The sequence below is a fragment of the Schistocerca cancellata genome, chromosome 7, assembly GCF_023864275.1.
Source record: "Schistocerca cancellata isolate TAMUIC-IGC-003103 chromosome 7, iqSchCanc2.1, whole genome shotgun sequence".
Lineage (NCBI taxonomy): Eukaryota > Metazoa > Arthropoda > Insecta > Orthoptera > Acrididae > Schistocerca > Schistocerca cancellata.
The window spans coordinates 413,634,663-413,651,459 of record NC_064632.1 but is presented as its reverse complement, the minus strand read 5'-3'; positions in this window follow the sequence as shown (position 1 = coordinate 413,651,459).

Sequence of the window (16,797 nt, the reverse complement as noted above, 5' to 3'; positions counted from 1 at the left end):
AGGAACATTTTCCCCTGACCATTGCAGCTAGAAAAGTGAAATTTCCTACAGACTTTGTTCATAGTATAACACAACTTCTGTGGTACAAAATTTTTCTAAGTGTATTTCTGTCAAAATTATTTACTTTCCTGTGAAATTGAAATTGCTTTGTTTCATCTGCATAATTTTTTTAAATAAATTGTAAGAGCTCTAAAACTGATATTAAAAAACTGTTCCACACGTTTGCTTATCTGATTTCTAAGAATTACCTACATAAAGTAATTTTTAAGAAAATGTTTCTTGTGTGATAGCATGTGTTGCGAAAATTTCCAGAAATGCCTTGATCAAATTTTTTTAGAAAAAAATTGAAAACATTCCAGAATGTAGCCCATAACATAATTACCTCAAGTGCAAAATTTGATTCTGTTATCTTTCAAACACCAAAAACTGTGTTAGATTATGTAAACACGTCCATTTTCTCCTATTTCCCCCCTTAACACCCCGCCCTTCCAACTCTAGCTCTGCGAATCGGTTAGTTGTACTGTCACAAGTTTGTGACGCTCTATTTGTTCACGAGATACGAAAGACAGCATATAATGGCACCCACACTGAAGCCGTGTTCCTCCACTTTTTGTATGCAATCGCTACATTTCTATTACTAATTATCAGACCTGCTTTACGTCTCGATTCAGGATCTAAATAGCGGACAGAAAACGTTAGAAACACAAGGTGAAGCAACTAAGCAGGACACACCAAGTACATCCAGAGTGAATCAATATAGCGAGATGCGGTTTTCGCCAAGTTATACCGGACAATATGGCGAATTTCCTACCATTTACAAGTAATCTGTATCGTTTATAGCCGTCCAATTACGACACCGGATTTTTTCCCATATGTCGACTATATCCTGCTTTCCGTGTAATTTGAAAGAAGCTTCTAAGAGGGCTTTAAAGACATGGTATGTAAACCACTGTCCCACCGTCAGAAGAGTCCACAAACGTCTGCCCTATTATATCAAATTTAAGCAAACACGTAACTCAGATTCTATTAAATCTATTCTTGTGTTTGTTATAAAGGCTGTCATACCAAGAGCTGAAAATGATCTTGAACATTGTACTCTCTGTTAAAGTGACTGGAGAAACAATACCACATTTTGTGTTTCACGTGAAGTTAAGGCAACACAGGCACATGTTATACACTTTTTAAACCTTCGGGCGTCGTCTGTGTTTCCTAATAGACCTCTTGTTTTAATTTTTGTCACAGATAAAAGTATAGAAGTGTTAAGTCTGGGCCGGCCGCGGTGGTCTAGCGGTTCAGGCGCTCAGTCCGGAACCACGCGACTACTACGGTCGCAGGTTCGAATCCTGCCTCGGGCATGGATGTGTGTGATGTCCTTAGGTTAGTTAGGTTTAAGTAGTTCTAAGTTCTAGGGGACTGATGACCACAGATGTTAAGTCCCATAGTGCTCAGAGCCATTTGAACCATTTTTGTTAAGTCTGGTGAGTGTGCAGGCCATCTTGGGTTTCTTGAACGATCGTTTCATTGTTCTCCAACTGTTATCTTAAGAGGATCTGTCATCACATGATCTACCTGAGAGGGATATCCGTCACATTGGTACCAGACTGATAGTCTTATGTCCAGGTGGATGTCTTCCAATAACTGCGGCAGCAGCGTATCTTAGAAAGCTGGGACACTTGCGTGTATTAAGATCATGTTAGTAAAACAGAGGCCAATTATGCGGGTCTTAGCCGGCCGGAGTGGCCGTGCGGTTCTAGGCGCTACAGTCTGGAACCGAGTGGCCGCTACGGTCGCAGGTTCGAATCCTGCCTCGGGCATGGATGTGTGTGATGTCTTTAGGTTTAATTAGTTCTAAGTTCTAGGCGACCGATGACCTGCTCAGAGCCATTTGAACCATTTTATGCGGGTCTTGGAAAACACACACCATACATTGATAGACCATGAACACTGTTTTTATACACTTCTGTAATTCAGCATGGGTTTTCCACTGACGATTAGTGCATAACGTGAAGATTGACTTGTCCTTGGCTTGTTAGCGATGCTTCTTCCTTCAAAGAAGTTTTGCATGTATATGCCGTATCACTTCGCACTGTCATAGATAACATTCGGACACTAATCAATTTTGGAACTATGTCATGAAACTGTAGATGCAGGGAAACGTGAAGAGGAGGAAATGCAATTGAATGCAGTATCTGCAGGACACGTGTTAGGTTGATCTCTCTCGTACCTCCAAAATCCCTCTTAGTGACTTTCACATATGTGTCATTGACATTAAAACTGTTAGCTTCATTTATTTCATCAGCTGCTGTTCTTTTTCCTTGGCGTATTTTATCCTCCACACTTTCAGTTTCTAGAACTTTTTTATAAAATTTGCCGGCCGGGGTGGCCGAGCGGTTCTAGGCGCTACAGTCTCGGACCGTGTGACCGCTACGTCGCAGGTTCGAATCCTGCCTCGGGCATGTATGTTTGTGATGTCCTTAGGTTAGTTAGGTTTAATTAGTTCTAAGCTCTAGGGGACTGATGGCCTCAGAAGTTAAGTCCCATAGTGCTCAGAGCCATTTGACCCATTTTTTTTTATATAAAATTTGCGAAGACAGATCGTGAGTGCTTGGCACGATCTGGGTACTGTTCAGCCTACTACGACATCGCTGCTCTAATAGTTTGGTGACATCCTCTGTAAACGATATTCACTGTTTCGACTGGCGTACGCATTGTGAACGTATCAATAGCTTTACACGTAAGTCATCTGATTGCTACAACAGCAGGACACAGACTGGTGCGCTTCAAGCACATCGGTAAAAACGAGAACCATTCCTGAGTTACGTGTTTGTTTGCATTCGGTATAACAGGGCGGACGTTTGTGGAACCTCTTCTCCTGGCGGCGGGCAGTGGTTTGCGGTGCTGTTTGATCACGTCCCGTACTTGTTATGTCGTTGAAGTTACCTTAGAAGCTTATTTCAAATGCCACAGAAAAATGTGTATGGATCCATTAGTAAAAGACGAAGTCGGTGTCGTACTTCAGCGAAAGCCAGGAAAATCGCCATATTGTCCGCTTGACGAAAACCACACCTCGATATATTTACTCATTCTGGATACATCTGGGATGGCCTGTCTTAGCGGCTTCACCTTTTTTATGAATTCAACGAAATAAATATTAACCAGACGATTAAAAGAGCCAACGGAGCGCTGTAGATGGCGAAGAACTGGTCATGTGACTCTCTACATCTACACCTACATAGATATTCCGCAAGCCACTTACCTGGCCCGGAGTATCCTGTGCTACTACCAGTCATTTCAATTCCTGTTCCACTCGCAAATACCTCCGTAAGGTCCCCATTTTCTCATGCCTTATCTTCGTGGTCCTTACGCTCAAGGTATGTTGCCGGCAGTAGCTTCAAATGCCGGTTCTCTAAATTTTCTCAGTAGTGTTTCTCGAAAAGAACGTCGCTTTCCCTCCATGGATTTCCATTTGAGTTTCCGAAACACCTCCACGACACTTCGTGTCATTCGAACCTACCAGTAACAAATCTAGCAGCCTGCCTCTGCATTGCTACAATGTCTCCCTTCAATCCGACCTGGTGCAGATACCAAACACTCGAACAGTACTCAAGAACAGGCCGCACCAGCTTACATACGGTCTTCCCTGCCACAGTTCTCACACGCTCGTTCCATTTCATATCGCTTTGCAACGTTATGCCCATGTATTTAAACGACATGACTGTGTCAAGCAGGACAACAGTCATACTGTATCCGAACGTTAAAGGTTTGTTCTTCCTAGTCATCCGCTGAGGTAAGTGATGTGGTGAATTGATTTGTCTGTAACAGTCAATGGAGTGAGCGCAGTGAGATGGTCCGACGTGCAGACCTGACAGAATGGCAGATCGGAGCTGTCACGTTTGGACGTGACGTCACCATGACGGGAACGTGAATGTGGGCGATTGATTTGTCGCTGCATCAACACGGACTGTCCAGTGTGTGTCTAAAATGAATGGTGCAGCACTCACAGCCTTTTAAGGCAGCGGAAGAACAGCGATCGTCAAATGATTCTGCGTGGCAGAGACTGGACGCTGGTGTCGCATATTGTCACTGACAGATGGTCTGAAACTCCACAGTAAAGGGAGCTTGATGGAATAGACATTTGGAGTCAGTTACCTCACAAAATCCCATTTCTTGATGGTTCAAATGACTCTAAGCACTATGGGACTTAACATCTATGGTCATCAGTCCCCTAGAACTTAGAACTACTTAAACTTAACTAACCTAAGGGCATCACACACATCCATGCCCAAGGCAGGATTCGAACCTGCTACCGTAGCAGTCACGCGGCTCCCATTTCTTACTTCAGTGTATCAACAACTGATAAAGTACACGTTATCTGGCTATAGGCGTGTAATTTGATCCGACGAGTCAAGTTGTGGAAGGCTTAGAGCACACCAAAGGTCCGATGCGGTGTTTAATCCGCAAAGGCGTGGAGGGTTTAGTTCCGGCTGTAGGTGGTTTTTTTATGTTTCAGGGGTGGTCTTTGGAACTATGACTTGCTGATTCAGGTTACTGTGAACATGAACAACGATGTTTGACGTTTTCGGTGATCAAGTGTAGCTATCCCTTCTATATCCTCATGAAGAGCGAACCTCCCTTCTTCCAAGATGACAACATCTGTATTCACTGGGATGCACGCATACATTCCTGGTTTAATGAATACTCAGGCAATCTACCTTACATTGACTGGGGAGCTTAATCATTGGGTTGTAACTCACATAACATGTACGGGACTATTTGGAACAAAAAATGGCTCTGAGCACTATGGGACTCAACATCTTAGGTCATAAGTCCCCTAGAACTTAGAACTACTTAAACCTAACTAACCTAAAGACATCACACACATCCATGCCCGAGGCAGGATTCGAACCTGCGACCGTAGCAGTCCCGCGGTTCCGGACTGCAGCGCCAAAACCGCTAGACCACCGCGGCCGGCTATTTGGAACAGCGGGTGAGACATGGCAGTTGGCATCCCTACAGCTGGATAGCTCTAGTGGATATTGTCATAACTGAATAGTTTCGTCTGGACAGAACGTACCTGAATAAACTTTTGGACTCTCTTACTCGTCTAATTGAGGCCGTAAGCAAGTGTAGAGGTGGTGTTGTAGGGTATTGGCCTATGATATGTAACGGGTATAAGTGCAAATATTTATACTGGTGATTGAGGACAATCTACTGAAAAGCATTACATCAGTATTTAGGTCGTTTGCAGACTAATAATTATACGCATTAGAAGTAGCATATTCTTAGCTTGGTTAGTACAAGTCATTAGTGTTTTATTTTCCCATAAGCAGCACGTCACGTGTTGAAGTGTGGACATGTGGACACAAAATGGTTAATCTATACTGACAGGGTTAGTCCACTTCGTGGTGCAGTTACAACCATGCAGGAACCATCAGATAGTAAATTGTGTGACTCGTTTGCAGGAAGACTGTTCAACGCAGAGAAAGACCGACCTACACATTGATGTGTGTACATATTAAGGTACCACATATACAAGGTTATTACAAATGATTGAAGCGATTTCACAGCTCTACAATGACTTTATTATTTGAGATATTTTCACAATGCTTTGCACACACATACAAAAACTCAAAAAGCTTTTTTAGGCATTCACAAATGTTCTATATGTGCCCCTTTAGTGATTCGGCAGACATCAAGCCGATAATCAAGTTCCTCCCACACTCAGTGCAGCATGTCCCCATCAATGAGTTCCAAAGCATCGTTGATGCGAGCTCGCAGTTCTGGCACGTTTCTTGGTAGAGGAGGTTTAAACACTGAATCTTTCACATAACCCCACAGAAAGAAATCGCATGGGGTTATGTCGGGAGAGCGTGGAGGCCATGACATGAATTGCTGATCATGATCTCCACCACGACCGATCCATCAGTTTTCCAATCTCCTGTTTAAGAAATGCCGAACATCATTATGGAAGTGCGGTGGAGCACCATCCTGTTGAAAGATGAAGTCGGCGCTGTCGGTCTCCAGTTGTGGCATGAGCCACGTGTGAAACTTGCCCACACGCGTTCAACCGTTTCTTCGCTCACTGCAGGCCGACCCGTTGATTTCCCCTTACAGAGGCATCCAGAAGCTTTAAACTGCGCATACCATCGCCGAATGGCGTTAGCAGTTGGTGGATCTTTGTTGAACTTCGTCCTGAAGTCTGATGTGTGTGCATTTCAAGCACGACATACGCTTTCTCGGCTCCTGTCGCCATTTTGTCTCACTGCGCTCTCGAGCGCTCTGGCGGCAGAAACCTGAAGTGCGGCTTCAGCCGAACAAAACTTTAAGAGTTTTTCTACGTATCTGTAGTGTGTCGTGACCATATGTCAATGAATGGAGCTACAGTGAATTTATGAAATCGCTTAAATCATTTGTAATAGCCCTGTAAAAATATCTGCATTAATACCCGTTACACGCTTTATAATACTCGGGTTGGCCAAAACGTTACGACTACAGCTCACTGGTATGCCGCTTCAGAAATGTAATGGTTATGCGAACTAAAGATGATCGTGTTGTGTACCCAGTGTCATCCTATACCATCGTAATAGGTGCTGGGTCCATACGGTAATGACTAGAGCTCGGATTTACATGCACCCTAAAGTATGAATATATGCTTGCATCTGTTGTTGTGGTCTTCAGTCCTGAGACTGGTTTGATGCAGCTCTCCATGCTAATCTATCCTGTGCAAGCTTCTTCATCTCCCAGTACCTACTGCAACCTACATATTTCTGAATATGCTTAGTGTATTCATCTCTTGGTCTCCCTCTACGATTTTTACCCTCCACGCTGCCCTCCCATCTATGCATTGAAAATCTGGTAGATATACTACAAAAACTCTAAAACAGGTATAAGAAATGAAATGCATTGTTTCAATTCTCTCACGTTGATGTGATGAAGTAATCAAATTGTAAGTTTATGCTTAAACTCAGTCATTCAGAAAATTAATATTTATTACACACACTCTCTCTCTCTCTCTAGTATTAGTTTCTTATTGCAAGAAACAATTAAATACTTTTTTCTGGAAGAAGCGATTTCCTTCTGTCACTTATATTTTTTTATATGAAGAGAAAGATCTCTTTACTTCTCACGCAGTCGCAGGATAGTACATAAAGGAGGCTATGTCACTTACAGAAAAAGCATTAAGTTGCTTTTCAGATTCTTGTAGCACCTTATTCTCATCCCGAAGACACATGAAACCTAGATTCCGTGCTTCAGTTTTCTCATTTATGTTACGAAGACACTGTGCTATTTTTCCTTATATATCTCAGGCGACAGCTGCTTCATATACCTGCAGGCATATGATAGAAGCATTCCTTTTTCTTCCAAATGTATGTTTGAGGCTGAGAGGTTACTGAAACAGGTTTTAATAAACACTAATCTGCTCTGCAGACTTTTCTCACTGGAAGCACTAGCTGTAGCAGGAATATTTGCTTCTTCATTTTTGTCCATCACGTCAGGCATCTTTTTCAGCCTTCTAAATGATTATTGTAATACAGAGCCGCTTCAGCCCGTATTCCTTATCTCGTGAGGATTGGCTCTGGTGTTAACAAGTATCTTGCATCATATCAGTAAAGAATTTCTCTCTTTATGGCGCCTTCACAAGTACTTTTCTCACGAAGTAAATTAGGGCAGTTACATCCTGGAAATTCGCTCGAATTTCCTCCGCCAACCGGGGAAGAGAATGTGCTAAACAAGTCATATGAACTACCTTAGGATAAAATAACCGAAAATCTTTAGCAGCCTTAATCATGCATGCAGCTACGTCTGTAAGCATCACCAAGACTTTTTCCTCATTTCCTGTAGCAGGCCACAAAACACTTAATGCATCACGAACAACCCTAACAACCGATGAATGGTTTATTTCTTCCAATATCCTCGAGACAACGAAATAGTGTGTTCCTAGTTCAGATTCCGTCCTTTTCCCACGACGACGTTGGCAATAAATCTCCCACGCGAGTTGGTTGTTCCATCTACAGATAACCACAAGCTTGAGTCGTCTAGATCGTCCCTTATTTCTTGTATTAATTAAAAACAGTAAAGATCACGGATGTAATTTTTGGTTTCACTTTTGGGGGAACATGTTTACATAATTGATAAAATATATCTTCCTTGATTGTAAACTAAACTAAATCAAATTCCATGCTACCACAGGCCATACATAATTTTATTTTTTCATTTTAAAACGTTGTAACACCCCACCCGTCACTTATCTGGTTTTGGCGTGTGCTCACCCCAGGTAATTGACTAACAGATCAACAGAGAGTGCAAAACTGCCGCAATATCGGATAACGCAAAGAAAGTAATAACGCCCTGTGACTCTTGACTGAACTGCGGTGGCAGCGTTGACATTAGTTGATTAAGAACTGATCTCTTTTAATTAAAAAAGGGTGCACATTGATGTTATATTCAGCTATTGAACACCAGATGCAAATGTTGAACATAAAATTAATTAAGAAAGTGACTTGGGATTTCAACTACTTGATTGAAAACAGATGCAGTCGATTAGCACAAATTTATTTTAACTCACAACCTTCAATCATCACATTACATGACTTTCCCAACAGGCAGTGGTAATAAATTGCGTTTACGTGGAGTAAAGCGCGATAAATCAAAAGTAATACCTATCGACTGACCCAGGCGTAATGCGAAGTGCGAGAAGAATTCTGCAATACATGGCCCATGACACCCTCGTGGAAACTTTGCTGACGTGATCCAACAAATTAATCAGTGGCCTAACTCAAGCCAGAGCGGGCGCAATATCACCGAATTCAGCGTGGCGTGATGGCGTCGTCGTGTGGACGTCGGCCAACCTCGTGGTGCTGCAAGGCTGCGCTCGTCTGTTCACTCCTAGCTATCTTGCTCAGTACATAGCTGAACGAAAACTTTCTATCTCCAAGCTCAAGCGCTCCGTTTGCTAAATCCTAAACTGCAGAGATGCTCACTCTCTCTCAGGCAAGTTAAGCCTAGAACGCCACGTCTGCACTCTACGCAAGCTGGGAATGGAAGACCTCTATGGAGACTTCTGCCAGTCTGCTCTTCGCCTCAGTTTCCCCTCCAGCAAAATGACTCACGCCAATTGCACCGCAAGTCACGTTGATTATGTGTTGCTTCCCAGCCCCGACCAATGCCTGCTCTGGGAAGTGAACAAATTCCCACAAAATTTCCCTTCCTCTCAACTTCTGCTATTTAGATCCTCCCAGGCCACCCGTCAAGGTTAGCGTCTGCACGAAACACCAATTTTTCCGGAATTCTGACTCCCAGGAGAGTACTTCAAATTCCTTGGTCCTATGTTCCCATCAGAGGGCGGCGTATTTAATTCTGTCGCTCTTCACCTGATCTACTTCAGACTCTGCAGACTGTGAATTCAGCGTGAAGTTGCTATAGTCACGAATACGCATATTTTGGCCTCTGTTGACCGCTCCAGCATAGCTTTGCACGGCTTTCTCGCATGTTTCACTGAAAACGGGATGAAGGACATTTATCAACAGGCGTACAGGTTCTCCGTCTGCTTCCCGGTACACCAGCATGGGGCCAGCCACCCCTCCCCCCTCACGGTCACTCACCTTAAGGCAGCTAGAGGCTGTGCCCCATTACCACTTTCTCAGAGTTTGAGCCATCCTAAGCTGCCTATTGTCGCTTCCTTTTGCCATTCCCCAGCCTGGCCGTGGTCAACTCTGAATACTTCCTTGGGAAAAACTAGCCTCCAGTAAATCGGCGCGTTTCCACAAAGTTTTCATGTCATGTGAATTACTTTAAAACCATCAGCCAACATTAATTATTCCAATACGTCCATACAATACCCTCTACAAGATGCATTGTGCCTTGTCAGTCATTTTTGTTCAGCCCTACTGTTCATTCAATGTGAGTTCGGTGGTCTTTAATGACTTCATGTAAGGGGCATAGTTCTTGCTATCTTACATTGTATAGTTCCTTTAAAAGTTTTAAGTAACTGTAAAGTTTTTATAAAGCCCAAACTATTGGGGAGAGGGGGCGTAGTTAACAGACAAACTAATTTCATTAAATAAATTTTTAAATGTATCTCTTCATAAACTTTACCACGGTAATTTTTCCTTATGATTGATTTTCGTTCAGATAATTTTTGCAGGAACATTAGACACTCTTTTTTATTTAACTTATTCAAAGGGACGTTTATTGAGACTAACACTTCACAGATATCTTCTGGAAAATTATCACTACCATCGTTTCTGCATCTGCTTGCAGGAAGTGTTGCTGGTAAGGTTGCTGGATCTTTGGAGACATTTTTGACAGCATTTCTATGAGAAGCTGTCTTTAAATGTTGTGTAATCTGGCACCTATAAGAATGGTGTAAAAATAATGTGAGTCCATTTCAGTTAAAAAAAATCATGAACTCGAAATTCACACTGCCTTTAAAATATTCTGAAAATACAAAATTAAAACTTAGGTGTTTCTCACGCACTTGGTAAGTACTCCTCGTGCTGTTGGAGTAGGTCGAAGTAAATTAGTCTTTCTGCTTTTGTCCTTTGGAACTGTAATATTCTGTCTCCTCTAACTCACACTACAGAAATTACAAGTAACAGCACACTAGTCACAAATTTAAAAGTTAACTGAGAATGACACTTCTTAATTCTTAGAAATGTTATCGTTGAGGCACACAGCTTCATTGTAACACAGTAATAACGGTGTCGATTTTTATGATGAAACGGCTGCACCGAACTTAAGGATTTTTCGCATGATTATTGGGTGCACTTTCCCTTTTTTCAGCTGTTGAGGCATATATATTTTTATACTATTCAAATGTTCTCCGCATTTTTAAGCATTATTTTATGAATTTGGAAATATGATAGACAACAGTACTTCTACACAAACAGTGCAATAGAAGAGAAATTTGCTTCCTTCCTTCTCTGCCGGCCGGAGTGGCCGAACGGTTCTAGGCGCTTCAGTCTGGAACCGCGTGACCGCTACGGTCGCAGGTTCGAATCCTGCCTTGGGCATGGATGTGTGTGATGTCCTTAGGTTAGTTAGGTTTTATTAGTTCTAAGTTACAGGGGACTGATGACCTCAGCTGTTAAGTCCCATAGTGCTCAGAGCCATTTGAACCTTCTCTTTAAAATACTGTGGTGAAACATTTGTATTTCAAGAAAACTAGCTGAAAAAGTGAAATACACTATACGACAAAAAAAGAAAAGACGCACCGCGAATGCATTATTCGAATGGGACGGAATGCTGCAGATGTAACTTACCTGTACAAACAAATGATTACAATTTCAGAGAAAGTGGATTATTTATTGAAAAGAAAAAGCTTCACGAATTGAGCAAGTCAGTTACATGTTGGTTTACCTCTGGCCTTTTTACAAGCAGTTATTCGGCGTGGCATTGCTCGATAGTTGATGGATATTCTCCTGAGGTATATCGCGACAAATTCTGTCCAATCGGCGCGATACATCGTCGAAATTCCAAGCTGGATGGAGGGCGCTGTTCATATTGGTCTAAACATCTTCAATTGGAGAGAGATCCGTTGACCTTGCTGGCCAAGGCACGTTTTGAGAAGCACGAAGACAAGTGGTAAAAACTCTCCCCGGGTGGGGACGGACATTATCTTGCTGAAATACACTGACTGGCACGAAAAACGCAACACCCAATAAATGATGTTTAATCAAAATGAAGCACTTCAACCGATTTTTTGAGATGGGGTATGTTATTGGCGTTGCTTTGGGAGCAAGCAGTGAAGTGCTCATTGTTTATTACACTAGCGTTAATGGTTGTTTCCCACGCAACATGGCAAACGCATCACTGAATGCGAGAAAATAATGTTTTCCTGCTCTTGTAGCGCTTAGGGCGGACGCACACGGGAGACTTAACTGTCGCGCAACCATCTCGTCTTTGTTGCTTTCCTGTTGCTTCGGTTTTTGAGAGCTCGCACACGATGAGCGACTGTTTCCTGACAGCGGACCCATTGTCAAGAGTTTTTGTAGTGAAGTCGACTAGTGCACAGAGATGGATTGTTTTGAGACTACAGTGGTTTGTGCTCTTATCATTCGACAACGGACAAAACAACGGGAAAGGAAGTACTGGATTCGCTCGCTTATGTCTGAAATACTAAATAAAGGGAAATTCACTTTAATATTTCAAGAGCTAAGATGTTACCCAGAGAAATTCTTCAATTATTTCCGCATGAAAGTATCGTCACTTGACGAGGTAGTCACAATTCTTGCCATCACCTACCAAAATACAAATATGTGACTGGCGATTCCATCAGAAGTGAGGCTCGGAGTTACATTAAGGTGAGTTGCATGAAATTACACATTTTTTATTTAGTTTGATATTATTTATTATTCGAGAAAACCAGTTGATAACAGTAATCGTTACATTTTGTATAAAATATGTCCAAAACAACTGATTGAAACGGCAGAAAATGAGTGCTGGTATAAAGTTTAAACACTGTTGCGTGTAGTGACATCGTACATAGTTTCTGATCCACCTGAAGGCACAGAAAAATTAGTCAGGTATGAGTTTACACTGTCGCAGTCATGAGGAGAAGTAAGGACGGTACACGAGCTGTTTCCAGCGGTATACTGAACGCCACCATCGAAACTATCACGTGTGTCATTTCGTAGGCACGTATTCTGGAAGCGTCTTATTACCTGAAGAATCTCAATTTGTGCATCGATCATTCGGTGTGCCACAGTTACAAGAGGAAATGCAAAATGTGTTGCGGGGTCATCCATTGATGAAGCAGTTTCTTTCTTCCTTCGAAGTATATCGAGTAAAGTTTCATCATAACTTTTCTTCTTCTTATTTAGGTTGTAGGAGGTGTGTGGAGACGAACAATGGGTGTCCATTGCACGTTCTCTGTTTCCTCAGATTTCTCATCGCTTACTACTGGTTTAGCATTTCCACTTGTTTCACGTACAACTACGTTTGGTAGAAGAAATAAAATTTGATCGTAAAATTTGTACTTTCGGCACTTCCCAGCTGGTTGTCCTGACTTGGGCGATTTTTGCTCACGCAGTTCTCTTGCAAAGCATACCCTTAGATTTTTTCATCTTCTTTGTACCAGCGTTCCTAGGAAACAAAGACAATAAATTGAAACGCTTGACATTGTTGTAGATTTTAATTTATTTTCATGAAATAAAAATGAAAACTACTATAATTCAATTACTTTAAATCATTTACGAAACTTCATAAATTATCATAGCTTCTCTTCAGGTATCTAGCAACTGGATCAAGTTTCAACGGTCTTTCATACAACTATTTGATTGGTGCTAGCACAATCCGCAAAACAGTGAAAGCAACACGCACTGAAATATGGAATGTCTTGCAACCTATAGTTAAGCCAGAGAAATGTGAAGAAGAATTGTTGCACATTGCTAAACAGTTCTATAAAAATAACAATTTCCCAACATCATACGTGCTATAGGAGGAAAACATATTCGAATAATACAGCCTCAAAGTTCTGGCTCTGAATTTTTTAATTATAAGAAATTCTTTCTGTGGTGTTGCTGGCATGGGTCGATGCTGAATATCAATTTGTCCTCATAGATATTGATGCAAATGGAGCAGCAGGTGATTCCTCAGTTTTTAATAATTCGAATATAGGCAAATGTAACCTCCTGAACATACCGAACGACCGAACATTGCCTAACAATCCAAAAGGCAAACCAGTGCCTTTTTGTTTGGTTGCTGATGAAGCTTTTGGTTTATCGAGGCACATTTTGCGCCAATTTGCTAAAAAAAACGTTGACCCTATTAAAGAACATTTTCAACCATAGGCATACAACTACTCGTCGTATGGTTGAATGCACATTTGGCATACTGGCGAAAAAATGGCGTATTTTCTTGATGTTACGAAAGATTTCTGCGATACAATAATCAAAGCACGTTGTGCGCCGAAGAGATGGAATCACTTTACAGATATGGCTTGTGAGTGTCCACTGCAGACTATAGACATTGGCTAGAACTGTATCTGCTGTCAATGTACGCAACTATTTTGCAATCTATTTTACGTCCCCTGGAGGATCTATTCCGTGGCAGTACGAGGGACTCTGATTTCACGACGATTCAACAACAGTGAAAAACTTACTTGTTCTATCCATAAAACATTATTAAGAAGTGTAATAGAATAACAATGTTAAAAATATATCAATAAACCTTTTTTTAAGTACAGAGAGTTATCCCCTGATCGTACTCCACACGTTTAAACACACTTCTTCCCACAGTTTTTTTTGCTTTTAAAATTAGCGTCAGAATAATCTTTTGAAGTTTTATTCAACAATGCAGGCCTCTTTTCTACTTCATTTCAAATGGTTCAAAAGGCTCTGAGCACTATGGGACTTAACATCTGAGGTCATCAGTCCCCTAGAACTTAGAACTACTTAAACCTAACTAACCTAAGGACATCACACACATCCATGCCCGAGGCAGGATTCGAGAACCTACGACCGTAGCGGTCTCGTGGTCCCAGGCTGAAGCGCCTAGAACCGCTCGACCACAACGGCCGACCTACTTCATTTATGAGCAATTCACTATCGATGTCTTCATCCCTCACAACAGCCATTTTACGAACTTCAAAGTTACCAACCGCAAATAACAGAGACAGCAACTACATTGTCGCTCGTGTGCGCGCGCACATATAACCTATGGGAGGGGAGACAGGACGAAGATAGTTGGTTGCCCTTCTGTCGGCGGCCAGAGCAACTGAAAAGTTGTGTCGCTGTCGCGTCGCTCCGTGTGCGCTCCTACATGAGTACAGACTGTGGAAAAGACGAGACAGTAGCGCGACAAAAAGTTTCCCGTGTGTAACAGCCCGTGTTGTAGTACCCTGGATTGTTCCTCTCTCAATCACACGTGTTTATAGGATCTTTCTGTGTCATAATCAGCTTACCGGAGTAAATATGCAATTAATCCCTGAACAAGCTACGAAAGCTGTGGCTTTGGAGGAAGATGGCTGCGGCACCATTACGTGATGCATATGATAAATGTAAGATGTTGCGCATACGTAGGAAAAGAAATCCACTATTGTACAGCTACACTATTGATGACAAACAGCTGGAGACAGCGTCTGCCGTAAAATATCTAGGCGTAACTATCCAGAGCGACCATAAGTGGAATGACCACACAAAATAGATGGTGGGAAAAGCAGGTACCAGGCTCAGATTCATCCGAAGAATCTTAAGGAAATGTATCTCTTCCACGAAAGAAGTGGCTTATAGGGCGCTTGTTCGCCCGATTCTTGAGTATTGTTCATCTATCTGGCGTCCCTATCAGGTAGAACTGATAGAGGAGATAGAGAAGGTCCAACGAATAGCGGCGCGTTTCGTCACGGGATCGTTTAGCTGACGGGAAAGCGTTACGGAGATGCTATATAAACTCCACTGGCAGACGTTACAAGAGAGGCGTTGTTCATTACGGAGAGATTTACTATTGAAATTTCTGGACAGCACTTTTCAGGAGGAGTGGACAACATATTACTTCCCCCCACACACATCTCGCGTATTGACCATGAGGAGAAAAGTCTAGAAATTTCCATTCGCTCTATTCGCAAGTGGAATAAGGTTGGAGGGATCAGATAGTGGTACCGAAAGTACCCTCCGCCAAATACCATTAATTGGCTTGCGATGTATGATGGAGATGTAGATGTACGCTGCAGGCGCGTTGAGGACTACACCTTCCACGATTTCCAGACCTGTACGAAGGTATAGAAAACTGGAGGCTTTGCTAGGAGGCCGGGAATAGGCACCAGAAGAGCAACATTGGAGAGAGATGACCGCTTCTTAAAACTTCAAGTTCTCCGCAACCGTCACATCACTACTATTGAAGCATGAAATCGACTCCACCAGGTTCGTGGGGTCCACGTTAGTGAGAGAATCATTCGAAGGAGATTGGAAGACGCCAATATTCACGCCAGAAGACCTGCTACAGGTCCAGATCTCACCAGAGAGCATTGCACAGCCCGACTATGTTTCGTAAGGCAACATCTTGGTTGGACAGTACATCAATGGGATCAAGTGTTGTCCACCGATGAGTAGCGATTTGGCCTCTGATCACCTGACGAAGAGATGGCGTCTGGAGAAGGCCAGGGGAAAGGTGTTCCCCCTGAACATTCTCATCCAGGACGCCTTTTCAGGATGGTTCTGTGATGGTGTGGACAGGAATCAATACTGCTGCAAGGGCTAATTTGGACATCGTGGAGCATAAGAGCCTTAACCGCACATCGGTATGTGGAGGAAATACTTCCGGAGCGTGTTATGCCTTTCGCTCCATTTATTGGTACTAATTTCACACTAATGCATGACGATGCACGCTCATATGTCGCGAGAATAGTGCAAGAGTTCTTGGATGAAACAGGGATTCATGATGTGGGTTGACCTGCTCTAAGCTCTGATTACAAGATCTACGGAATGCCCTCCTGGAAGAATGGGATATGATTCATCAGCAGGACATTTCCGCATTAATCAAGAACATACCTGATAGGTTGAGTGCCATCATGCTTTTGAAGATGCGAATAGAGGTGTCCAAGATCAAAAATGTTCAAATGCGTGTGAATTCTTAAGGGACCAAACTGCGGAGGTCATCGGTCCCTAAGCCTACACACTACGTAACCTAACGTAAACTAACTTACGCTAAGGACAACACAAACACTCATGCCAGAGGGAGGACTCGTACCCCCGACGTGGGAGCCGCCCGGACCGTGACAAGACGTCTAAGATCATCTCCGAGGTCTGTGAAGTAACGTATGAAGAATATAACATCAAAACAGACGTGCATTACCTTTATGAG